General features: G+C 45.0%; 1 protein-coding gene across 2 annotated transcripts in view; it reads left to right on the plus strand.

Annotated features, from left to right (window-relative positions):
- The window catches only part of PSTPIP1 (proline-serine-threonine phosphatase interacting protein 1), a 484932-nt gene that overhangs the window by 172549 nt on the left and 284652 nt on the right, over positions 1 to 27731 (plus strand). The window lies entirely within an intron of this gene.

Raw genomic sequence — 27731 nt, forward strand, 5'->3', positions numbered from 1 at the left:
GGTCAGCCCGACAGTAACGCCACAGCCTCAAACTCCTCAGGCTTCTCCGGCACCGTCGTGTTCGAGGTGGACAAGCCTTGCCAGAGTCCTGCCTTCTCACCTCCACAATCAGAAGTGCCGGATCCAGTACAGACGTCGCAGTCGGCACCGATGCCACAGGGGTATCCTGCCTTCCCGACTCTGGGAGCGGATCCGGTGCCCTTCTTAAATGCGATGTACAGCATCTTTAGTGCCATGGCTCCTGGCAGTGCACCGGCTGGTCCCTCAGGTCCATTGGCTTTTGGTCTTGGCGTTCCGGCTCCATACAAGCCAACGCCTTTTATGCCCTTCTGCCCGGTAGAAGGGGCTGGTCCAGGCCCGGTGCCTTTGACGTCACCGAGAAGACCTTTGACGCCGGTGCTTTTGGCTGATCCGGTGGCGCTGACGACTTTGCCACGACTCCAATCGACGCTGGTGAAGAGTGCTCAACTTCCCATGGCGCTGATGGATCCGGCGTCAGAAGAATCGGAAGATCAGCCGCGGTCGTCGGCGTCGGCTAATTCTTATGCCAAGGATAGAGGCCAGGTTGCGCTCGAGGAGGAAGGCCCTCAGACTGTTGGAGGAGCACGTATATCAGAGACAGCTCCTAGAGGAAGGCGAGATCGCAGAGCCCATGGGGGACTTTCAGGGCTTGGATTCTGCCAGCGGTCTCGATACTTCCCCAGAGTGGGACTTGGCCTCTCCAGCAAATTCACTGAGGAAGATGCTTCATTTCACTCTGTGGTGAGAAAGGCAGCAGATGTTTTAGATATTTCTTTACCTGCGGCTTAGGTGAAAACCAATATCCTCACAGAGGTGTTACATCCGGCTTCGGCTGCTGCAGAGCCACTCCTGCCATTTAATGAGGCTCTCACTGAACCAGTTATTGAGGTTTGGAGGAAACCAGTTTCTTCAACGGCGGTTAGCAGATCAGTGGCAAAGCAGTACAGAGTGGCCCCTGGGGATCCGGGCTTCCTCTCTAAGCATCCGACTCCGGAGAGTCTGGTGGTTCAGGCATCCTGCTCCTCGCGTTCAGCTCCTGGTTCGTTCCCTGGGGCTCCTTCAGACAGGGAGTCGAAAAGGATGGAGCAATTGGCCAAGAAGATCTTTTCGTCTTGCAGTATGGCCCTGAAGTTGGCTAACGCAACTTGTGTGTTGGGAAGATACATTCATGCGTTGATGGACGCTGCTAAGGCTGAGATGCCAGATTTGCCCAGGACATGCGGGGTCTTTTAGCTAATGCTCAAGCGGCAGTGACTCAGGTCATACAGACGGGGTAAGATATTGAAGATTCAGTGGCCAGAGTGATGGGGACATCCATTTTAACCTGGAGGCATGCTTGGCTGAGGTCTTCCGCTTTTTCCTCTGATGTGCAATTGACTCTTTTAGACTTGCCATTTGATGGAGATAAACTATTTGGTTCGAAAGCTGACTCTGCCTTAGAGCGCTTCAAAGAGAGTAGGGCTACGGCTAAGTCCCTAGGTTTGCAGGCTTCTGCCATGACCCCGTTCACGTCATTTAGAAGGTTCAGGGGGTTTGGTCGAGGCTCTTCCTTTCGGGGGAGACTCCAGTCTGCAGGCCAACAACCATCTACTCTTCCCTATAGGTCATTTAGAGGGAGGGGTAGAGTTCGAACCAGAGGAGCCACCCAGCAGCACCCTGCCTTTTCCTCTTCTTCTGGGGGGGGTGCAACAGGGAAAGCAGCCTTAGTCCTCCGTCCATTCCTTCCCATACTTCTCCTGTAGGTGGAAGGTTGTTTATTTTTCTCCTCATGTGGAAGCTGATCACATCGGATTCCTGGGTCATCAATATTGTGGAGAAAGGTTATGCACTTCCCTTTCGGGAGTTTCCCCTTCCATCCCTCCCTGTCCCTCCTTTATCACGGAAGATCATCTCCTGTTGTTGCAACAGGAAGTTCAAACTCTATTATCAAAAGGTGCAGTGGAGTTGGTTCCAGAGCAGGAAAGGGGCTAGGGTTGTTATTCGAGATATTTCCTGATTCCCAAGAAGGATGGTCGGTTGACACCTATCTTGGACCTGAGGGTTTTGAACTGGTTCCTCAAGCAGAAGTTCAAAATGCTGACCCTAGCGCAGGTGCTTTTGGCGTTGAACGAAGAAGATTGGATGGTGTCTGTCGACTTGCAGGATGCTTACTTCCACATCCCAATTCTCAAGTCGGAAGTATCTGCGGTTTGTGGTGGGATCGCAACACTATCAGTTTGCGTTCCTTCCTTTTGGTCTTACTTCCGCGCCTCGAGTCTTCACAAAGGTGATGGCGTTGGTTGCAGCGCATCTCAGAAGGAAGGGGATAGCGGTTTTCCCTTACCTGGACGATTGGTTGATCAAAGCCAGGTCTCCAGAGCTTGTGTTGCATCACCTGCAGATGACTACCCAGTTGTTGTTCGATCTGGGCTTTTCGATAAACGTGCCCAAATCTCACCTGGAGCCCTCTCAACGCCTCCTGTTCATGGGGCTATACTGACCACAACGTTGAATGGGGCCTTTCCTCTGCCTCAGCGGATTCAGGACATCCAGGCATTGATTCCAATGTTTCAAAGTGGAGCGGTTGTTCCAGTCCTCAAGGTCCTTCATCTGCTCGGTCTGTTCGCCTCATGCATTCTGTTGGTCACTCATGCACGCTGGCACATAAGGGCTCTTCAGTGGTGCCTCCGTAGGCAGTGGTTTCAACACAAAGGAGATCTCGAGGAGTCAATAATCATTTCCAGAGACACTGCAGCAGATTTACGATGGTGGGCTGTGGACAGCAACCTTTCCCAAGGAAGGCCGTTCTCACTGCCACCTCTGATGACCACAGTGATAATGCAGTCTGCACCTACATGCCTGGAAATTGAACAGGGCAATCTGAGTTCCTTTTCTCTCCCGCCAGCGGTGGTGGATGTTATTTTATCGGCCAGACGACATTCCACCAAATCATCCTATGCTGGCAGATGGGCAAAATTTGTGGCTTGGTGTGGAGAGAACCAAATTGATCCCTTATGTGCCCATTTGTTATCCTTAGCGCAGAGGGGTTGTGCAGTTGCGACTGTTAAGGGCTATTTGTCTGCGCTGTCGGCCTTTCTGTGCCTTCCTGATCAACCCTCCTTGTTTAAATCCCATATAGATGTAAGGTTCTTGAAAGGTCTTACTAATAAGTTCCCTCCCTCTCCTTTTATTATGCCTCAATGGGATCTGAATTTGGTACTCACATTCTTAATGGGATCACCGTTTGAGCCGTTACATTCATGCCCCTTAAGGTTTTTAGTGTTAAAAACTGTTTTTCTTGTAGCCATCACATCAGCTAGGCGAGTGAGTGAACTGCAAGCGCTTAGCATAAAACCCCCTTTCACTTCCTTCCATGCAGACACAGTGGTGCTGAGGACCAGGGCGGCTTTCCTTACGAAGGCTGTTACACCCTTCCATTTAGGGCAGTCCATTAGGCTCTTATCCTTTTATCCTCCTCTCCATCCATCGAAAGAGGAGGAGAGACTTCTTCGGCTTGACCCTAAAAGAGCTTTAAGCTTCTACGTTGACAGAACGAAAGAGTTCAGAGTGGAAGATCAGCTCTTCATCGGCTACGTGGGGAAGAGGAAGGGCAAGGAGGTCCACAAGAGAACTCTATCCAGGTGGGTCATTCTTTGCATCAAAATGTGTTATTCTTTGGCAAAGAAGGTTCCTCCTGCTGGAATTAGAGCCCATTCCACCAGGGCTAAGTCGGCCTCTTCGCCTTTGGCTAGAGGTGTTCCTGTGGCTGAGATTAGTAAGGCCGCAACTTGGTCTTCCTTCCATACTTTTACGAAACATTATTGCTTGGATTCAGAGATTAGGAGGGATGGTCATTTTGCACGGTCCGCGCTGCAGGATTTCTTGGTGTGACCATTCAGGCACCCGCCTCCGAGTGTGGTACTACTTTGGGACTCTATTCATTAGGTGAGGAATCCACAGGTAGTTGTATCCATCAGAAGAATAAATTACTTACCTTGTGTAACACCTTTTCTGGTGGATACACTAGCTACCTGTGGATTCCTCACGGTCCCACCCGCCTCCCCGTTGCCTGGTTGGTCTTACCAAGATATCTTAGGGTGTGTATGTATATAAAGTGGTGTATAAATATAAATATATATATATATATATATATATATATATATATATATATATATATATATATTTGATGATATATGTAGGTGTGTGTACATATATGTGCTTTTTATGTGTGCTTATATATATACATATATATATATATATATGTATATATCTATATTTACACGTTTATAAATATATTTGATATTTTGATGTTTCTATTTTATTAAAGGTTTTGTTTTATATTTGACTGATGTGTCCATGTCAGGTATGTATAGTCGGTAGTCACCTGTTCGCCTTGAAGGCACGTGAAAAATGGTGAAAACTGACGTCAGCACGCCAGCGAGGACCTCTTATTTCCTCGATGACGTCAGACGGTGTTGCGTGGAAGTCGGGCAGTTGTGACGTCCTCGTCTACATGCAGAGCTGGGAAGAGAATTTCCGTCGAATGCTGGCGCATTGGGAGAATTCATTAGGTGAGGAATCATTAGGTGTGGAATCCACAGGTAGCTAGTGTATCCACCAGAAAAGGCGTTACCAAAGGTAAGTAACTTATTCTTTTGGACGTTCTCATGCAAATCGCTGCATTCTGTCCTTCTAGAGTCACTAAAATGCATGGTCCACACATGTTGTTTTTATATATCCATTCTACATATACATTATAGCTTATCATGTGGCTCAGTAAGTTAAAAACTCGTTGCATGAGCCTGTGTGTGACCTGGAGGCCTTAGATTTAAATCCCATCATGGTCGACTGAGCCCTTCTTCAATCCGAGGAGCATAAAATGACAACCTTTAGGAGTGGGTAATAGTGTTAAGCCTGTTAGTAGCGCTGCTAGGAAATGGAAAAACAGTGCCAACATGCGCCACCCAAAACAGATGACTATTAAAGTATTGCTAATCTGTGTGGTAAACACATTCGCCGGAACACCTCACCATTGCACCAGGGTGGAATTTGAGACCATAGAGTCTTTCAGCTATTATCACTCGTTATCACCAGTTATCACCAACTCACCTTCTCTCTCCATCAAACAAGACATAATATTCTGATTTGTCTAGTACTTTCATTACAGCAAATTGTGCCACAGCCATCATCAGTGTAAACATGGAACAATAGGCTTTTAATGCAAATCAGTGAATACAATATAAGAGGTGGTAGTAGTGGTACAATCGCACTTCCATATTCGATTGCTTGCAAAGTAATGGGCAAGTCTCTATGCAACAAATGGTAAGTCCTGTGAGCAATTTGGAATGTAGACCCTACTGCCAATGGGTGGGTAGTCAGTGTTGCCAGAAGGGTCCACTGCACAAATTAGTGAATGACGACAAAAAATGAAACGCTCCTCTCTGACATTCGTGTAGCATAAGTTAATAATCAGGGAAAGGACTGACTTAATTTACTGATCAGTCACCACAAACAGTTAAAGGTGCCACGGTGTAAGAACATCTTTCATTTGTGAATGTATTTGTGACCAGAGGATGTGACCTTGCAGCCAGAGCTGCCAACTTGGAAGGGAGCAACCATGTTCGAGTCTCAGTGTGGGCTCACCATCCTGTGACTCTGGGCAAATCACTTAGGGCCTGATTTAGAGTTTGACAGATGGGTTATTCAGTGTGATGGATATCTTGTCTGTAGAATTACAAGTGCATTAAGTCCAATGGCAATTGTATACGGCGGTTATATCTAATGGCATGGTGGACAGGCTATTGTTTTGTTGTGGCAGAGTAACTGTACGCCAAACTCTAAATCAGACCATTAACCTCCCTGTGCCTGAAAAAAAGCAATAATAGTTTTTAAAAAATGTGGCCTTGTGTAATATAACTGGTGCTCATGTAAAGTGCTCCAATACCCTTGGGTTGAGTTTGCACTATATACGACTGCAAAAAATAAAATGCAAGCAAAGGCAGAAAAGCTGTCTGGGTATAATCATAAGACCAAAATGCAAAAGATAGACATTTAAGAGGAAGGGATTTTTTCAATACCAATGTCAGGAAATGTAAAAAAAATCATAAAACACGAAACTGATATCAAGTTTGTTGTACAATGATATGCAGATGTAGTCTGTGGAATGAATGAATTCAGGTACATCAAAGTATGTAAATAGAGGTTTATTCGGTGAATCGTAGCAGGGAGGAAACAACTGTTTGGGATCCACTTTGATCTCTGAGAGCAGAGGGTTCCATGTGATGTATGCAGCACAAGACAGCAGGGTGCATAGGAGCTGGAAGTAAGGGTGCAGGCTGTGCTTCAGCACCCCCAAAATAACCATGCTTGAGTTCAGAAGGTGAATGAGCAATAAAAAGGCCTTTAAATTTTGTTATTATCTTGTCACATTTGCTGTGCCTCAAAGACAGGTTAAATGTTGATCTGTATCTTACAGTTCACTCTTTTAACAAGGGGATTGGTGTTTACTTTTTTCTTTGACTGCAAAGTGAGAGCATTTTGTAAAGTGAACTATGTGACAATCTTGCTGGGGCACAGGGGTTTTCAAAGGAAGGCTGTAGATATCAGTTTTTTCTAATACAACAAAATTTAAATACCTGTAAATGAACTGCAATAAGGTTTTATACTATGTCAGCAATTGGGGAAGCCCAAGTGAAGCACATTGTTTTATAATTCCGAAGTGTGCTTGAAACAAAGATTCTAATCGGATCAAAGTAAAACAAAATACTTAATAATGAGCAAATTAATTATTTGCTGAAATCAAAGTTTCACGCATTCGCTTAATACATTTGGTACACTTGTTCGCTGTGTGATGCTAGGATACTTCACAATCCCTATGCCTTCAGTTATTTAACATTGATGACAGCACTCCCACACTTAACATTGTTCCAGCACCACTGGCAGGGTGGTACACTCTGTCTTCTGCCCTTTTCTTCAACATGTTGCCATGGTGTGTGACAGGGTGGGAGTAATTATTGGTAGTAAAATGATCTTTGTTCCATTCCAGCTTACCAGATGTAGGAAAGTACCATCTTGCCTGGCATGTTACCCCCATATTTCACTGTATATATGTTGTTTTAGTTGTATGTGTCACTGGGACCCTGCCAGCCAGGGCCCGAGTGCTCATAAGTGTGCCCTGTATGTGTTACCTGTGTTATGACTAACTGTCTCACTGAGGCTCTGCTAATCAGAACCTCAGTGGTTATGCTCTCTCATTTCTTTCAAATTGTCACTAACAGGCTAGTGACCAATTTTACCAATTTACATTGGCATACTGGAACACCCTTATAATTCCCTAGTATATGGTACTGAGGTACCCAGGGTATTGGGGTTCCAGGAGATCCCTATGGGCTGCAGCATTTCTTTGGCCACCCATAGGGAGCTCTGACAATTCTTACACAGGCCTGCCACTGCAGCCTGAGTGAAATAACGTCCACGTTATTTCACAGCCATTTTACACTGTACTTAAGTAACTTATAAGTCACCTATATGTCTAACCTTTACCTGGTAAAGGTTGGGTGCTAAGTTACTTAGTGTGTGGGCACCCTGGCACTAGCCAAGGTGCCCCCACATTGTTCAGGGCCAATTCCCCGGACTTTGTGAGTGCGGGGACACCATTACACGCGTGCACTACATATAGGTCACTACCTATGTGTAGCTTCACAATGGTAACTCCGAATATGGCCATGTAACATGTCTAAGATCATGGAATTGCCCCCTCTATGCCATCCAGGCATTGTTGGTACAATCCCATGATCCCACGGGTCTGTAGCACAGACCCGGGTACTGCCAAACTGCCTTTTCAGGGGTTTCACTGCACCTGCTGCTGCTGCCAACCCCTCAGACAGGTTTCTGCCCTCCTGGGGTCCAGCCAGGCTTGGCCCAGGAAGGCAGAACAAAGGACTTCCTCAGAGAGAGGGTGTTACACCCTCTCCCTTTGGAAAATGGTGTGAAGGCAGGGGAGGAGTAGCCTCCCCCAGCCTCTGGAAATGCTTTCATGGGCACACATGGTGCCCATTTCTGCATAAGCCAGTCTACACCAGTTCAGGGACCCCTCAGCCCTGCTCTGGCATGAAACTGGACAAAGGAAAGGGGAGTGACCACTCCCCTGACCTGCACCTCCCCTGGGAGGTGCCCAGAGCTCCTCCAGTGTGCTCCAGACCTCTGCCATCTTGGAAACAGAGGTGCTGCTGGCACACTGGACTGCTCTGAGTGGAAAGTGCCAGCAGGTGACGTCAGAGACTCCTTCTGATAGGCTCCTTCAGGTGTTGCTAGCCTATCCTCTCTCCCAGGTAGCCAAACCCTCTTTTCTGGCTATTTAGGGTCTCTGCTTTGGGGAATTCCTTAGATAACGAATGCAAGAGCTCATCAGAGTTCCTCTGCATCTCTCTCTTCACCTTCTGCCAAGGAATCGACTGCTGACCGCGCGGAAAGCCTGCAAAACTGCAACAAAGTAGCGAAGACAACTACTGCAACTCTGTAACGCTGATTCTGCCGCCTTCTCGACTGTTTTCCTGGTGGTGCATGCTGTGGGAGTAGTCTGCCTCCTCTCTGCACTAGAAGCTCCGAAGAAATCTCCAGTGGGTCGACGGAATCTTCCCCCTGCAACCGCAGGCACCAAAGAACTCCGTCACCGGTCCCCTGGGTCTCCTCTCAGCACGACGAGCGAGGTCCCTTGAATCCAGCAACTCTGTCCAAGTGACTCCCAAAGTCCAGTGACTCTTCAGTCCAAGTTTGGTGGAGGTAAGTCCTTGCCTCCCCACGCCAGACTGCATTGCTGGGAACTGTGTCTTTTGCAGCTACTCCGGCCTCTGTGCACTTCCGGCGGAAATCCTTTGTGCACAGCCAAGCCTGGGTCCACGGCACTCTAACCTGCATTGCACGACCTCCTGAGTTGTCCTCTGGCGGCGTGGGACTATTTGTGCAACTTCGGGTGAGCACCGTTTCACTCCTCTTCGTAGTGCCTGTTCCGGCACTTCTGCGGGTGCTGCCTGCTTCTGAAGGGCTCCACATCCTGCTGGGTGCCCCCTCTGTCCCCTGACGCAATTGGCGACATCCTGGTCCCTCCTGGGCCACAGCAGCATCCAAAAACCCTAACCGCACGACTTGCAGCTAGCAAAGCTTGTTTGCGGTCTTTCTTCAGGAAAACACTTCTGCACGACTCTCCACGGCGTGGGGCATCCATCCTCCAAAGGGGAAGTTTCTAGCCCTTGTCGTTCCTGCAGAATCCTCAGCTTCTACTGCCCAGTAGCAGCTTCCTTGCACCCACAGCTGGCATTTCCTGGGCATCTGCCCATCTCCGACTTGCTTGTGACTTTTGGACTTGGTCCCCTTGTTCCACAGGTACCCTCGTTTGGAAATCCATCGTTGTTGCATTGCTGATTTGTGTCTTTCCTGCAGAATTCCCCTATCACGACTTCTGTGCTCTTTGGGGAACTTTAGTGCATTTTGCACTCACTTTTCAGGGTCTTGGGGTGGGCTATTTTTCTAACCCTCACTGTTTTCTTACAGTCCCAGCGACCCTCTACAAGGTCACATAGGTTTGGGGTCCATTCGTGGTTCGCATTCCACTTTTGGAGTATATGGTTTGTGTTGCCCCTATCCCTATGTGTCCCCATTGCATCCTATTGTAACTATACATTGTTTGCACTGTTTTCTAATACTATTACTGCATATTTTGGTATTGTGTACATATATCTTGTGTATATTTGCTATCCTCATACTGAGGGTACTCACTGAGATACTTTTGGCATATTGTCATAAAAATAAAGTACCTTTATTTTTAGTATATCTGTGTATTGTGTTTTCTTATGATATTGTGCATATGACACTAGTGGTACTGTAGGAGCTTCACTCGTCTCCTAGTTCAGCCTAAGCTGCTCTGCTAAGATACCATTATCTATCAGCCTAAGCTGCTAGACACCCTATACACTAATAAGGGATACCTGGGCCTGGTGCAAGGTGTAAGTACCCCTTGGTACTCACTACAAGCCAGTCCAGCCTCCTACACCAGAGAGCAGTTGTTTATAGCTTCACCAAAGTGACATTCTCACAGTCGCCAACAGTACAAGCACCCCCCTACCTACTAAAGTCAAGCGGGTTCTCACATTGCTTGCCACTGTACTTGCTTTGCCCACTAGCCTCAGATTTTAAATGCTGCTTACCATTGTAAATTATTCATTTTGCCTAATTGGCAAATGCTTTTCATACTGATCACAATGTCAACTCTTCCAATGTCCTCCACAGCCAGCTCCACACACTGCAGTTCAGTACTTGTGCCTCAATGCCCACCCAACCTATCTCCTCACCCTTCTGACCATTGCCAGATTGCCAGTTCATTGTCATCCAGCAGTGCCACCCTTTTACACTACCCACAGGGCCTGTTTCCTAACAATCAAAACCATTGCTTGGCTGCCCACCAGTAGCTACAACTCACATTGCCCAGCTTTGAGGCTGACCAGTAACAACTCATCCCTGTACTCACTAATGGGACTCTTGACATGGCCGTATAGTATAGACATCAGAACCAGGATACTGAATTGAAAACTGAAGGCTGCAACATCCACCTGGCACCATGTACCTATTCCAGTGGGGTGATGTGTTGTTGAAACACCTTTGGCATGTTCAGAGAGCGCATGCTACTCATACCAACTCCTTCTACTATAAAGCAGTACCAGCTATTCATGCTACCCGCCACTGACAGCATTTCCCACTTCCCACCAAAGCTTGAGTCTCATATTATCTTTCAATGCTTGTTCATAACTTGATACTTAACATTTTATTGGTTATTTATATAGTTAATAAAAAGCATTATAAAACTTACAATATCATAAGATTACTAACAATCACACTCCGGCCCTGCTCGGCTCTACTCAAAAATATTAAAAATGCTATTAATTTAAAAACATTTTTTGAAACTTCTATTACACATTTTTCTAAGCAGCAGCTGGGGATTATAACCTCACTATTAACCAATGGCCTGATGACAAGATTTAACTTCATCAAACATGCAAAAGGTGGGAGGGCTGTTTTCTATTTGTTCAACCACCGGCAGTCGCTTGAGGTAGCATTCTAAGCCATCATTCTTTTGCCCACCTTGTCACCTTAGTTTGGAACTAGCTATATGCAAACCAGTCTTGACCTTGCTCATATAGGAACAGTCCAGGCCGAACTGCCAGGCCAAGTCCTCCTTATATCAGAACACAAACAACTCTAGACTGGTTTCACCCTAATTGGGGCTTGTTAGTCGATGTAGCTTAGCTTCAGTGTCAGTGAGCAAAAGCCCCAATTCTGGGTATCTCCTTGCTACTTAAGGTGGTGTATCAAACACACATAAGGTGATGGGAGGAATGCTTGCAATTTGTCTAACCAGTCAGTCACTCGGGTACTATTCCAACTCATAGTTCTTTTGCCCACCATGCCACCTCAGATTGGACCCAGCCATATGCTCCAATAGGAACAGTAGAGCCAGAACTGCCAGAACCAGGTCCTCAATAAACCAGAAAACAAGAAATCCTGTGCAGTTTCACCCTGGTTGTGGCTTTTCAGTCCGGTGGAGCTTGCTTCCAGTGACACAGTGAACAAAGGCCCATGTCTGGACATACTCCTGGCCACTTAGGGTGTCACATCAAACACACAAGAGATGATGGGAAGGGGGAAGAGTCTGGCCATGGAGCAAGATATCTGCCTCTCTGTAGAGCTCTGGAGACCCGCTGAGGTGCATAGCACCCCTGGTCCTCTCTCTGGTGCGAGCACCTCCAATATCAGGAGAATATAGACTTGACCCTCAGAGAGGGAAAAGGCAGAGCTTCCTATTCCTGGGCAGGAGAGGTGGTGGGCGACTGACCGGCCGGGACTGAGCCTACAACCACAACAGTGGCAGTTGTGCAATACTGCGCTGAAACCCAAACTGGCTGATTTTTCCATGGATATCAATTTGAAAAGGAAAGCTTTTCTGTCACAGAGGCTATGACTTACTCGAACCAGCAACGATGGTAAACAGTAAATCCACATTTATGTACCCTGAGGAACTCATTAGATATCTTGATAGCCTGGAAGATCAACAGATGTATATGATGCCTCATTCTTTGAACAATGATAAAACTTCTTAATGTAGCAATAAATCACCTGCTCGAATTGGCAGGTCCCAGGACCATCCCTTTGGCAGGCTGTCTGAGAGTGTAATTTACATAGTGGAGGACCATGCGCATGAGGCCAATAGGGATAAATTGGAGTCTCATCTGAATCCTTCTCCTCCCTTTTCATTTTCATTGCACAGTGGTGCTGTCCACCCTCACTTGCAACATTTACAGTCCTTCCCCCACAACATGCGCTCCTTTTCATATAAGGACTTGGTGGTTTACCTGTACTCACCTGCTGAATGGTCCAACCTTACCAATGGGGCTCCACCCCACAGATGTCTTTAGGAGCAAAGACCACCTGTCCAGAGTTATAGTTAAAGCCCTTTGGAGGCTTGGAGACATAACCCTACCCTCTTGGTGTCCGACTCCTTGGTTAGTTTGCCTCAATTGCCTGCAAATATTTCTAGGGCCCTGTGAGAAATTGGATTGTTGGTTGACTGTGTTGAGAGCCCTGGTCAAGCAACAGCCACAATCCATTGCAGGGTGAATCACAAAAGGTTGCTAAATTAACCTGTGCTTAACCACAGGTAGCGTGGCACAAAAAGCAGTTGGGCTTAACTCAGAGGCAATCTGTAAGGTATTTATGCAGCACAAAAACAGTAATAAAGTGAAAACACAACAACGGAAACATCCCAAACCAATTTAGGACAATAGAGCAAATTTGAATAAATTATTTGATACCGAATAACAAACATCCAATCAGTGGAACCTGAGTTATACAGACTTTGCCTGGCTTCAACTGGTTCAAGGAGGGACTCCCTGTTTGCTACAGGTGAAAAATTGCTAACCAGAGCTCCCTGCACCAACTCCTGAAGCAATTGACCAGCTGACCACTGTCCAGTTGCCAAATTGGAGTTTGTGCCAGGTGCATTCTGGGAGTTGTAGTCCGCGCCCCTCAAGGAGCATCTCAGAGCTTCTCGAACCCAGAACTGTCACAGCTGTCTCCAAGAATGTTAACAGGACGACCAATCATGTGAGAAGGAAAATGTAGCAACTTACTTGGCTTGTAAGCAAGCTGACATTGCCCTCCTACAGGAAACACTCCTGAGCACTTGGGAGGCTGAACAACTAAAGAGAAACTAAATGGGGAAGGACATTTACAGCTGTTGATCAGCACACACCTCATCCCATTCAGGTCAAGGCCTGCGGGTGGTGAGAAATGCATTTCTTGCTTGGATTGTACATGGTGCTGACCCAACTGGGCACAACCCATATCAAGTTGGGTTTGGCATTATATTCCATTTTGGACCTGAAGTGACTCATAGATAAGCCCTACAACAAGCACAGGGTGCTCATGGAGGACATCATGTCGGAGCAGGGTCTTTTTGATGTATAGCTCCTGCTTCACCCCTGAGATATAGACTATTCCTTCCTTTTGCCTGTTAATAGGCCCCAATTCCGACTGGACTATGTCCTGATAACACAACTGACGGTTCTAAGAACTAAGATTATAACATGGTGGAGGGTTTCATTTTGGACCAAGCATTGATCAGACGGGTGTCTTCCTATGCCTCTATGAAAACTGTGGTACCTTGATATTGCACACTACAAGCTGCCCCATAAAAAAGCAGAGTGGAAATCTCATGTCACCACATATTTGAAGGACAATAAGGTCCTTGTCTTCTACCTAAGTTCTGTAGACGGCTGCTAAGGCTACAATCAGGGGTCAAGTCATGAGAGACTCCGCCTTAGCCACTAAGCAATGGATCAAGCAACAAACCACCCTCAAATGTGACAGTAAGCCCCTGATGCTGCAGTACTCTACTCACCCAACAGCAGCTGCCCGATAAACATTAGAATTGGCTAAGAGGAACTTAACATCCTGTACACTACTAAGGCTGAATATATGCTTTATCACCTGAAAGCCTGCCAATATGAGCAAGGTGACAAAGCCAGATGCCTTTTGGCGGTCCAGCTTAAATAGAATCAATGATCGCTATCCCCGCTATTAAGGACTCTTCTTTCGTGATCCACAATGAATTTTTGAGTGGTTCTCCCCCACACTATAGGAATCTCTGCCCCTTGGAACAGATGCTAGAGCCTGCGTGCGACAATATTTTTTGGTGACTTTTGCCCTCCAATGATGGTACAGCTCTTCATAGCAGTGAGATTATGAGAAAGGAGATTGGGCTGTTTATCCCTGACTTAGCCTTCAAGGAGGTGGAACTTTTTGGCACCCTGCCCGCTATCTTCAACAAGGCCTAGATAGCTGTCCTTGTGGAGGAAAGGACCATTTATACTATAACAGTTATCACCTGGGTTATCCCAATGCTGCTACATCCTACACAAATGGGCTTTGTCCCTAGGATCTTCCCGAAGCCGTATGCAGAAATTCATCCACTTACTTTGGTCCTCTAGAGACTCCTGGAAAGAAGTGGTTGCCTTGTCCCTAGGTGTTGAAAAGACATTTGACATGATTGAGTGAGGCTATATGTTCTCTGCCTTCTGTTGATTGTACCATAATCCCACCACACAGGTTGATTTCAGGGGTTTATTTGTCAGACCCTTTCTCCATCCGTAGGGGGAGGAGACACGGCTTCCAGCTTTCCTCCCTGCTATTTTTGCTGGCCTTGGAAACCCTGGCAGCTGCTATTGGCCATTCCAAGAAAATCAGTGGGGTCTCCACGTTGGCTGGCCCTTCCAAAATCCTACTCTATGCGTACGACATTCTGTTTACCTTTTTGAACCTAGAGACCCCTTCCTGATTTTCACGAGTCTCATTTTGGAATTATCTGCCTATGTCCCATGTCATGATGAAAGCAGTCATCTTAGGGTATACCTTCAGGGTGCAACCTGTCCACCTTAAATACTTGGGAAGTTATGTTACTCAGGGCTTGGGAAACATGGTGTCTGAAAACCCGTATCCCCTTCTCGCCCAAACTTGTCTGAACTATGTGAAATGGTCACATCTGCACTTCTCAGTATGAGGTAGATCGACAAAGTGATCAAGGACTTCACATGGGATACTGTAAGACCTCAACTCTACTATGCGTGACTAGTGGCACACAGACTACAAAGAAGTTTTCGCCTACCCATTGTCAAACATTACTACATGGCCCTTCAGCTGCGCCACTTACTTAAATTTTCTGCTTACCTCTATTAGTATGGTCCGAAATATACATTTTAGAATGTAGATCATGTCATATTTTTCTATTTTCTCTTTCATGTTTTGTGCAGTCCAGCCATAAACAAAAACCCACCCTAGTGCAAGACGGATTTAAAAATAATACCACACTACCAGTGACCACACCTACATACACGTTGATGGGGACATTTAAAAATCAGTGGTGACAAGCCATCTGGAAAAAACAGCAGATACCCTGCAGAAAATTGTAGTCGTCCAAAAAGGCATGAAAGAAGTAGCTTTAGAAGAAGCTGTGAACAATGTATATTTTATGTGAACATTAGATATATTATGTCAAGTCCCCCACCCCCTTAAATACCTGCACAGCCAGCACACGATGACACCCTGCGTTTTAAAAATAAAGGTGTTGACCACAGGAAATCTTCTGCATATATGTGGTTTGGGCTCCCAAAGCAAACACAGCCGGTAACCCTGGCAGTACTCTTTTATGACTGCCTTGTGTGATCTGAGGTAAATGTATTCAGAAACATAAAAGTGAATGCCTGAGGAGTGCGGACTCTTCAAGTTGAAGTTTAGGGGGTTTCCTATTTAGACAAAACATTTAAGTTTCGGAGGCTATTCTAGAGCTCTCATGATGAAGAACTTTTTATTTCAATAATTTGCAGATGTCGGCAAATGAATGCTTATCACTGTGTTGTGATGGGCTTGTCATAACATCATGTGATCTTGTGAGTGAGGCACACCAATCTCACATTTTAGAAGCTTGCTGCCTACATCTTAGCCTTCGCCACAAAAGCCCCGTTCCTTGATGAGGAAAATGATTGCTTCCAGTCAGTATTTCCTACTCAATCAGCACTCTAAGTCAACACCTTTTCTCTTTTCTCTCAGAAACTGATTAAGACACCATCATTTCTATCAGACCTCTTGTCTGTTGCTACTTAATTTTCCTCCTCTGCACCCCGTTCCTCTTTCTGCACTGGACACTCTGCACCACCGAGATTACACACATCCTTCAGTTGGCCAGCACTTCCTAGCACCTCGAACTGTTTCCTGACTCCAGCTCCACCCCCTCTTGTCCTCCCAGTCATCACACTACTCTCCTGAGTAGTGACACCAGACCTCCTCCCTTGGCTTTTTCATCTAATTACTGCTCACAGGCACCCACCCACACTGCACAGTTTAAGTCCAAATTTGTCATCACCCTCTTTAGAACCCTGCAAGGGCACCATCCCCACCCTTTCATAATGAGTTTAGCAGATGCATGCTGTACTTTTGAGTGAATAACCACCACTACTTCAGCAAATAAGTCTTGCACAGACTGCACTCTACTCAGACGGCTCTTACATGTTTCAAACTTTCTCATGTCTGCCCACCATAACTACTCCTCTCTTGGTACCCTCCAGGATCCTTCCAGGATCTTTCTGAAATATCCAGCATTTTCATCCACTCTGTACTCTTATCTATCCTATCTTCATGGTGCAACATCAGCACATCTCTCATCTGTTTTTTTCACTCCTCTTTGATGGCCCTACCAATCACCACTTTGTCCTCACAATAACATTTCCACTTCCCTTCTGCAGAAGCATTCAAGGATTGGTTTTAGCCCCCTCATATAGCCAGCGGACAAATTATTTCTTCATTTAGATTCTATCGCCCCTTCGTCACCTGTGACACCCAAGTGCTCTTGCTTTCCAACAATGATTGGAAAACCTGAGTTGAGATATGTTCCAGCATTTACTGTGCCCTCACGCTTTCTATTCTCCTTAGCCCTTCCTTCCCACATCACTGTCAAACCACACTTAGCCAAGAACTAAGGGATACGATAGGTAACTGACCTTTTCCAGTCCTTATGTGTCTTCTGACAGCTTTCAACTTCTAAATAACTCCAGGAAACATCCTAACTTCCCATCCTCCCAGTCAAGCCTGATTACTCCTATAACTAGAAAATAGAAAGATACACTTGGGTTTACCATTTAATTCATTAGGACAGTTCTCAATTTTGCCACCAGCACCTCATACATGAAATCCCATAATACTCTTCCACCCCAGGCTGGTCCAAAATATGCTCAAAATAAAGGCATTTTAAAATTATTTACCCTTGTTTTCCATGCAGACCAGGACATGCGCCCCCTTTTCACAAAATCCACCCAGTACCATGGACCCAAGTCCTCAATTACTAACAATTACATACAGCTTAGGATCAGGTGTTAGTTTTCTATCCTGAAGAAGCTCTCTTGTGTTAGAGGGAAACACATTGGCTGAATCTTTATATATGTCCTAAACGAGGATTCACAAATAAAGGATATTATTCTAAATGGAGTAGTGTTTGGATATGCTTTTGTGCTACGTGGAGAAGATTAAACAATAATATATGAATTACGTAACACCTACTTAGTTCCTCTCCTATTTTTTTCGAACCCCTGGAAAACCTAGGTCCCAGCAGTTCTCCTTTGTTTGTGATTCCTGGTTTTAAAAAGGCCGGAGTGGCAAATTTATTTTGGTGCTTGGATCTCGGTTATGGATCCCTCATCATTTATGTTGAAAAACAATCTCTTCACATGCTAATTTCAGGAAGCTTTTCTGTTAGCGGGGCTTTTCCCCAGTCTGCATTTGTCAGTCTCACTATCAGATTTTTAGCGCCATGATGCCTTTGGGTGATCGTAGAGTTGCCACCTTTCCAAAACAAAAGTGTTGTTGTTTTAGAGTTTGCAAAGGCCCAGACATGATACTAAATAGTACTTAACACGAAATCGTATGTCTTCATGAAAAAAATAACTTTTCTGCCTTAATTTACTTTAATTATTAGTCAGGAATCCTTAACACGGCTCTAGATCATATTTAAAAGTGCCCTCGCTATATATTTTCTGTTTAAAGTATGTGCTGATAAGGGCTAAAAATTACCGGCTTTAGATGATTTTGCTTATTTGCCTACAGGCCGGGACATGAAAATACTAGCGGTGTGGTACAAAACCAGTCAGGTGGCAACCCTGGGTGAACATTGCTGTTTGTATATTCCACTCCATTCTATTCCCATGCTAATTTTTTGCCAGAGAAAGACCTTTTCCTCTAACTGTGGGGAGAGGAGGAGGCAGACTTTCCATTTCACAACAGAAGTAAATCTCCAACCTTTTTCAGTCTCGAAGTAGCCCTCGAGAATGGTTTGTAAATATCCACAAAGGTGTTCATTTGCGGCATAGCACAAAATTCCATGACATTCCCGCCCCGGGACACCCACTCCCCATACACAAATGAGATTTGCTCTTGCAGAAACCTCACATTGCATAATTCCTTTGATGAGTGCAAAACCAAATTTCCTGAAGCGTGTGCAACAACATTACCCAGATTCTGAGCTCCTACCCATTCCACTTGTAGAGATAAGAAATGCAGTTCTAGAATTTTCTTGTGCAAACTGCTTGAAAATCCCAGATAAATCCTCTAGATGAAAACGTGATGCTTACCCGTGGACTGTTTGCAAGTGTTAGACTTTTCATCCTTGGCGTGGTCTCCCTTAACTTTTTGCCTCTGTTCCCCCTCTGTTGATGTGTGCTGGACTCTGATTTTGCTGTTTTTGTTACTCTGGGTACTTTATCACTGCTAACCAGTGCTAAAGTGCAAGTGCACCTTTACCAAATGTGTACGTAATTGTCATATCCATGATTGGCATATTTGATTTATTAGTAAGTCTCTAGTACAGTGCACTAGAGGTGCCCAGGGCCTGTAAATCAAATGCTACTAGTGGGCCTGCAGCACTGGTTGTGCCACCCACATAAGTAGCTCTGTAATCATGTCTCAGACCTGCCACTGCAGTGTCTGTGTGTGCAGTTTCAACTGTAAATTCGACTTGGCAAGTGTACCAACTTGCCAGGCCTAAACCTTCCCTTTTCTTACATGTAATACACCCCTAAAGTAGGCCCTAGGTAGCCCCAGGTGCAGGGTGCAGTGTATGGTTAAGGTAGGACATATAGTAATGTGTTTTACATGTCCTGACAGTGAAATATTGCTAAATTCGTTTTTCACTGTTGCAAGGCCTGTCCCTCTCATAGGTTAACATGGGGGCTACCTTTAAATCTGATTAAAGTGTAGATTCCCTTTGGGAGCGGATGGACATGTGGAGTTTGGGGTCTCTGAGCTCACAATTTAAAATACATATTTTAGTAAAGTTAATTTTGAGATTGTGTGTTTGAAAATTCCACTTTTAGAAAGTGAGCATTTTCTTGCTTATACCATTTCTATGACTCTTCCAGTTTGGGGATTCCCTGTCTGGGTCAGTTTGACAGTTGGGCTGGTTGCACCTCACACTAGACGGTGACACAGAGGGAGCTGGGTTGTAGCCTGCATATCCTGATGAGCCATCTGTGCTAGGAGGGTGGGGAGGAGTGGTCACTTACACCTGAAAGGGCTGTGCCTGCCCTCACACAATGCAGTCTCCAACCCCCTGGTGAGTGTCTGGGGCCTGGCCTGGGCAAGGTAGGATTTCACATTCAAAAGAGACTTTACTTTGAAGTAGGCTTACTTCAAAGGAGAAATTGTGTATAAGAAAGGCACCAAAAACCACAGACTTTAGAACCCTTCTGGAAACAAGAGGAACCTCTGCCTGCAGAAGAGCTGAAGAGCTGAGGAAGAAGAGCTGCCCTGCCTGTGACTGTGCTTTGTGGAGCTATCCTGCAGTTGTTGCTTCTGCCAGAGTAAGAGGGCAAAGACTGGACTTTGTGTGCCTTCCATCTTGTGAAGAAATCTCTAAGGGCTTGATTTAGAGCTTGCCTCCTGTTGTTTGAAGTCTCAGGGACAGCAAAGACTTCTCTCTGCCAGCACCTGGAGTCTCTGGAGAGACTCCTGCTCTGACAAGTGGTGCCCTATCCAGTCCCTAGACCTCTGGTGAAAATTCAAGGAAATCAACTTCAGACGACTCCGGACCGACGCCGCTGCTGAATCCGGTGACGCCGCCTGCAACTGACTCCGTGATCTTCACTGGAATGCGACGATCTTCACAGGCCCGACATCACTGCAGCCCCACCAAAGTCTGCGACTCCATGGAAGTCGCCGCACCACGCCGCGACTGACGCCACTCGAAGTGCGCGGGTTCAACGTTTTGCACAGACACCGCGATCCCCCACTTTGCACATCGGCTTGTTTCCATTCTTCAACCAATTGTTGGGAACGACTCCATCACGACGCCGTGTTAACACCTCATTGAATCATTTTGTGTTTCTAAGTGCTATTTTTGAGTTTAATCTTTACAAATTCATAACTTGACTTGTGTATGTCGGATTTGTGTCGTTATGGTCTTGTTTTGTTTAGATAAATATTTCCTATGTTTCCAAACTGGTTTTGTGTCATTTTGTAGTGCTTTCATTAAGTTACTGTGTGTTGGTACAAATACTTTACACCTAGCACTCTGAAGTTAAGCCTACTGCTCTGCCAAGCTACCAAGGGGGTGATTCTCTTTTACCCTGACTAGAATGAGGGTCCTTGCTTGAACAGGGGATAACCTGACTGTCAACCAAAGACCCCATTTCTAATAGCAAGTAAGGAGTTTTTTTTAGCTGTCTTGCGCAATAGGAACAATCTATGAGAGGGGATGCCATGTAAGGCACTGCGCACAATCAGAGAACAGAAAAGTATAAGCCTCTTAAACTGCATAGGTGGGGCAACTCTGAAATGAGAGGTGAGGCAAAAGCACTCAGCCACCATGAAATTACACCGATGAAGAAATAACCTACTTTGATAAATTTAAATAGGTTGCAGTAATGTAATAGGGGAAACCACTTCTGTGGAGTTAAGAAAAATCTTCAATTGAAAAGAATTCCACCTTGGATTGGTGAGCATGTAACCTTTAAGAAGTAGAAATGCTATATGAGATTTCAAAGGCACCATAAACACATCTCTCTGAGCCAGGAGTAGCTGCTGAGCTTTGAAAAGTGATCACAATGTCCTTAAATTGCTTCTATATCTCACATTTCTCATGTCACCAAGCACCCAAGCCCTCAAAAAAATGTGTCAATAAATAAAGCAGTACCTGTAGACCAATGCTTAATTTCTAAAAATAAGTGATGGTGCCTGTTAGAAATTGGGTCTCTAGTTGGCAGAGGTGTACACCCTTGTTCAAGTAGGAACCAGTGTCCTAGTCAGGGTAAGTCACAAAACAATTCAAATTATCCTGTGCCTACCCTCCGGTAGCTTGGCACTGAGCAGTCAGGCTTAACTTAGAAGGCAATGTGTAAAGTATTTGTGCAGAACTTATACCATAACACAGTGAAAACACCAAAAAAGACACCACACAGGCTTAGAGAAAATAGAGAATATTTATCTGAATAAAATACTGTTGAAACAAGGAAAATCCAATGTACACAACCCAAGTTATGTATTTTTAAATATTAAAATCCAACTAAAGCGCCTAGAAATGCAATAGCTTTTGAAAATGAAGAACAAGGATGTTGCACGGAGTCGGAAAGAGGTGTTTTTGGAGTCGGTGCGGCATCGATCCCTTACAGTTTCCGAGGAAAGAGGCGTTGGGTCTGTGCTGCGAAGCAGGTGGAGGCGAGTCATCACTTCCATCCGAAAGCAGGGGGAGATGATGCGGTGTTGTCCACAATGTGTTGATTCCTTGTCACTCAGTGAGGTCACTAGTTCCAGTCCATCAGGATGTGATGTGTCGACTTCGCATTGTCGCAATGACCCTGAGTGACATCAGCAGAGTCGCGGCATTGTCGGAGTTGCGTTGCAGACAGTGGTTGCTGCGTGCAGTGAGGTCCATGTTGCGGGAGCAGGCTTCAGCATCACTGGCATCGCTGAAGTCGTTCCAGAGTCGCTGGAGTCAGGTGCTAGCAAAAAGCTAGCAGTTAAAGTCTTTGCTGTCCCCAAGACTTCAGAATAGGAGGCAAGCTCAATCCAAGCCTTGGAGAGCACTTTTGTGGGAAGGCAGCAATCCTTCCCAGCAAAGCAGTCCAGAGAGTCCTTTGGGCAGCCAGGCAGGTTGTCTGACAGAGTTCAGGTGCAAGTCCAGAAGTGTCTTGAGTTGGTGGGATCAGAGATCCAGTTTCTATACCCAAAAATGCCTTTGAAGTGGGGGAGACTTCAAAGGGTGGTTTTGAAGTGCACGTTACCCTTTCAGCCCAGTCCTGTCTGCCAGGGTCCCTGTGGGGGGTTATCAGTCCTTTGTGTGAGGGAGGCCACTGGCCTTTGAAAGGTAAGTGTCTGGCCCTCCACCCTTTCAGCCCAGGAAGACTCATTCAGTATGCAGATGAATGCAGATGTGACTGAGTGTCCTGTGTTTGTGGTTGTCTGGGTGAAATGCACAAGGGACCTGTCAACCAGCACTTACCAGACATTACCTGGAGATAGGCTGTAAGGCACAGATGGATCAAGTGCAGAGAAATGCTCACTTTCTAAAAGTGGCATTTCTAAAATAGTAATATAAAATCCAACCTCACCAATAAGCAGGGTTTTCTATTATCATTTTGGTCATACTAAATATGACCGGGTTACCCCTTTCAGATCAGAATCTACCATTCAAAAAGCATATGAGGGCAGTCCTAATGCTAGTCTATGAAAGGTGCAGGCCTCACAGTAGTGGAAAACGAATTTATGAGTTTTTCACTACCAGCACATATAAAACACATAATTTCATGCCTGCCTTTTACTTACATAGCACCCTGCCCTATGGGTTACCTAGCGCCTACCATAGGGGTGACTTATTTGTAGAAAAAGGGGGGTTTAAGGCTTGGCAAGTACTTTTAAATGCCAAGTCGAAGTGGCAGTGAAATTGCACACACAGGCCTTGCAATGGCAGGCCTGAGACATGGTTAAGAGGCTACTTATGTGGGTGGCACAATCAGTGCTGCAGGGCCCCTAGTAGCATTTAATTTAGAGTCCCTGGGCACATGTAGTGCACTTTACTAGGGACTTATAAGTAAATCAAATATGCCAATTGGGGATGAAACAATGTTACCATGTTTAAGGGAGGGAGCATATGCACTTTAGCACTGGTGGTTAGCAGTGGCAAAGTGCACAGAGTCCTAAAACCAGCACAAACAGTGTCAGAAAAGTGGAGGGAGGCAGGCAAAAAGTTGGGGGATGACCACCCTAAGGCTGTCAGGTCTAACAGTGCCCAAAGTTTTCCGTAGGAGCCTGCTGCCAGTGCTCCCAAATGTAGAGGTTGCCAAACGCTAATTCCATCAGATGCCTATTCACATTCATTAGCATACACTCCTTACCTCTTTATGTTAAGTTATGTGTGTTTGTTTAGAGCACAGCTTACTCTGGAGGGTATCCTGCCGCCGAAGCAGGAGCTGCATGGGCCAAGACAGGGTCAAATACAGCTGAAAAGTCAAGTCTTCAGTGTACTGCAGACTTCAAGAACTGAGGAAGAGGCTCTTCTGTGCAGGTTATTCCAGGCCTTAGGAGCAAAGTTGGCGATGGCCTGACTGCCAGCTCTTGTTGTGTGTAAGTGGGTTTGTGTGTGAGTACGGGTCCAGCTGGGCGGAGGTGTCTAGTAGGTTTTTTGGTAGTTTGTGCTGTTGTTGAGCTATGTGAGGCCAATGTTGTGTAAGTTTTTTACGTGTGTGTGTGTAAGGAGTTTGAAGAATGCTCGTTTATGGATTGGGACCAGGTGGACCTCTTTGAGGAGCAGGGTTAAGTGAGAGAGTGGTGGCAAGGTGATCCGGATCGCTGAGTTGTTTATGGTCTGGAGTCTTCTGGTCAGTAGAGAATTGCTTCCAACATACAGTGTGTTACCTTGCTGGTGATAAAGGTTTGGATGATGTTTCAGTAAGTGAGGAGACATTAGATCATCTTGAGTATGTGGGAGAAGGAGACAAGACTGCATTCACTTGGCCAGTCAAGGCGAGTTGATTCAATAGTTCACTAAAGGTATGTTAATCAACAGTTCACTAAAGGTTCTTCACTTTTCCAGGTTCTTTCTTATCCCTGCTTTCTACCTTGGCCATTGTTTCCCCGTCTCTCTCTTCCTCCTTCTTTCTTACTCTTGTTCTGGGTCAAAGTCTGATAAGTCACAGTCTCCAAAAAAGAGGTGTCAGTGGGCCCCACCTGCAATCACCAGCCATTGAAACTACTTGCAAGGATCACTGGCTTACATTAAGCACTGCTAGACTCAGGTATAGACGGACCATTTGTGATGCATTTGGCTTTGGTGCCCATTACTGTTCAACCCACTTCTTCCCGCTAGATACATATTTGCACCATGGCAGGCCTTACTGCACTCTTACATGCCGTAAATGCAGAGTTTGAAAGGAAGTTCATGCTTGAGCCTATTTCAGGTCTTCCTGGATATGTGCTCAGCACAGGATGTAATACACAGCTGTTCTCCAATATATCAGCATGAGTAATGTTATCTTCCCTTCACACTTGCACACTAATTCAAATATTAAGCAATAATATCAGAGGCTCAATTGATGAAACTGATTTTTTTTTACCCAAATAAAAGTATGTTATCTGTAGAAGTGAGCGGAACAGGACCACATGGGATTTTCTACTAGAATGGTTGAAAGGGGTCCTGTTCAGGTCATTTTAATAATCGGTTTCCACAGCACTTCCTGCTCTTACCTAGCTCTCTCTCCTCCTTACCAAAGCTTTAGCACAGTTCAGCTTTGACATGCTAATCAAACCCTGAAAAAGACATGCCTCAAATTTCATGTTTGATTGGACATTTTGGATCAGTAGGCAACCTTATTAGTCATCATTTCAACCAATTAGTTGCTTAACCGTGTTCAGGCCTATACCATTTCTCACTGTGCATTGGTGTGGAAGTTCCATGGTGGAATACACTGCTTCCACCAAACGTTTAATGCAGCGAAACCCTCGGTATGTCTCACATGTTGCTTTGTTGCCTTCCTTCTTATCCGTTTGTGATAGCTACAAACATAAATACTTAGAAACATATGATGAGCAAAATCAAGTGACAAATATGTTCCCTTTGAGGGCATCATAATGTAATGAACCCCACATGACAAATGTCCTTGCATAGATCAAATGTGTTGGATTGGAAAACTTGCAAGGGAATCAATCAGGAAAATAGATTTGACTGTCATTTTGGTTTGTTTGTTTATTAATCAGCTTGACACTGTATTCGACTGAAGAGTGAGGCCTTAATGAATGTCCAGATAAGTAGACGATGAACAGTACTGTGACACACACATAAAGGTCATGTTTACTAATAGAGTCCAAATGATGGCTCAGTGTGTACCATAGAATTAGAGGACTCCAATTAAATTCTGTATCTGATTTACCATGACTTTAGAACTGATGTGCTTGAGTAGGAACATCACACTTATACTGGAGAGGTATACCATTCACTTCTCGACTGGCAGCTTCTGTTGATGTGATCACTAGTGCTGTTAGGTGCGACTCTGAACCGCTACTGTATTCCTTTCTGATTGTTCTTCTCACAAAGCTAGTGGAGGTGAAACATTTACCTCTGAATGGATTGTGTAAGTTCTAGCTCCTAGTATCCCCCCTAGTATTTGCAGATAAAGCAGCTGTGACACAAGTAAAGATCAAACCAGGATTAAAACCTAGGTCTTCTGGCTCCTAGAAACACCCCCTCAATCCCCATGGTTTTTGCAGCTAAAGCAACTGAGATACAAGTAAAGCTCAAAACCATGATTAAAACTTAGGTCTGCTAGAACCACAGCTGACAAATCATCCACTAAACCTCAAGCGTGATTTGTCCTGACTGCAGCGAGGAACAGAAGCTTCCTCAATCTGTTCACAAACTGTATTTTGTATAGCCAACGACATTACTTTTTTAGACATTTCCAATTACAATTTCTTGCAACATCTCTTTATAAGTCAGGAAATATTGGATCATTGACAGAGTATGAAGGACAAAATTATCATGTGAACAGAATATCACGTAAAAAATGTTGAGGATCAAAATATCAAGAAGGTAAGTGCAAATGAAGATATTTATTTTGCCAAGGTACATATATGTGGAGTTAAGTAGAAAGCCTTTTCATACCCACAGAAACTTAACTTCACAATATTCTTATTGATATTCTTGACACAATATTTCGGACTTGACATTTTGTGCAGACACCGAAATATCACTTTTATATGTTGTTGTACAACTAACAATCCATTTCCTGTGTATGGCAATTCATGTAACTTTCTAAACTGTTGGTGTACCTTTGGTTCACTGATAAGAGCCAGGTTTCCTGTAGGTTTAAAGACACACTTCATTGACTTGGAGAAAGTTCTTCCAAATATTTAGAGACTACCACAGTATGAATCTGTGTTCACCTGTGGGGAGGCCATTACATGGACTTTTAGCTATTTAGAAGTCTGGATTCTTAGGAACCTACTCGTTATCTCCATGTAACAAGAGAAGTAACTTTGTGAAAAGTTACACAGAAAGTTCTAAAAGAACATCTAAAACAAATCTAATTCTTCAGTTCTGAGTTTTCCATTGGAGTTAACTCATTATACCCTGTTATTACATAACCTGTAATTTCCTCCATTCACGTCAGTGTTACCGCAGCCGATAGTTCAAAGGGGCTAGGGAGGGGGGAATTCCAAGGCTGTCATAAGCAAAAGGTCAGGGGTAGATTCTTGAGTCGACCTTGGCAAGAGAGCCGTGCAAGAACTGTAATTGTGATTTAATTTGTATTAGAACATGGGAATGTTGGCAGCTCTATTGAAAACAATGGAGTGCTCTGGGCTTTTACTGGCCGGTAACAGCCCGGAGCGCCAACATTCCAATCTTCTTTGTTCACAGAAACAGCTGTGAACAAAGCCTCACGGAGCCTGAGGGGATTTTAATCCCCTCTGGTTCTGTGAAGCCTTTGTTTTATTTATGAGAATATTCTGCCCTCTAATGGCAGAATGTTCTAATAGCCTTAGAACCCGCCGTAGCGGGCTCTACTGGCTATTAAGGGCCCTCTCCATTGTGAAAGGCCCGAGCCGGGGGAGCGGGCCTTTAATAGCCGGTAGAGCCCGCTACGGCGGGTTCTAAGGTTATATTGCACTTCATACCACTGGCGAGGTACTAAAGCTTAATTTGACCATTAGCACGCTAAAACTTGAGGAAGCACACGGTTAGTATGGTGCTGTAATGACATCTGTGTGTTAAGTGCTTTGGCGATATGTCAGTGATGTGAGTACTGCTCTCATTCTACACTGGGTTAAAGTCAAATGTTATGGAGACGAGTGGGAAACAGTGTGTGAATTTTACATTAGAGGGTTGCTAAGAGTTATTTAGCAGGTCCCCTATAGGTTTTTTTAAATTGTGAAACTATCAACCCGCATTAAAGTCATAACTGATGCTAGACATTGTTGTAACAACATATTCAGTTTCCAAGATGGTTATTGAAAATAGCAGAACCTGCAGCGATGTAATATATTAGCCTTCCTAGACGCCAGTTCTTATTCTATAGCAGGAGGTCATAAATGCTTCACAGTATCCATTTGTAGTGGTTTGGTTTAGGGGGATTAATGGTGGCAGCTTCAGTGTA

This window comes from Pleurodeles waltl, chromosome 3_1 (genome assembly GCF_031143425.1).
Source record: "Pleurodeles waltl isolate 20211129_DDA chromosome 3_1, aPleWal1.hap1.20221129, whole genome shotgun sequence".
In the NCBI taxonomy this organism is placed as follows: Eukaryota; Metazoa; Chordata; class Amphibia; order Caudata; family Salamandridae; genus Pleurodeles; species Pleurodeles waltl.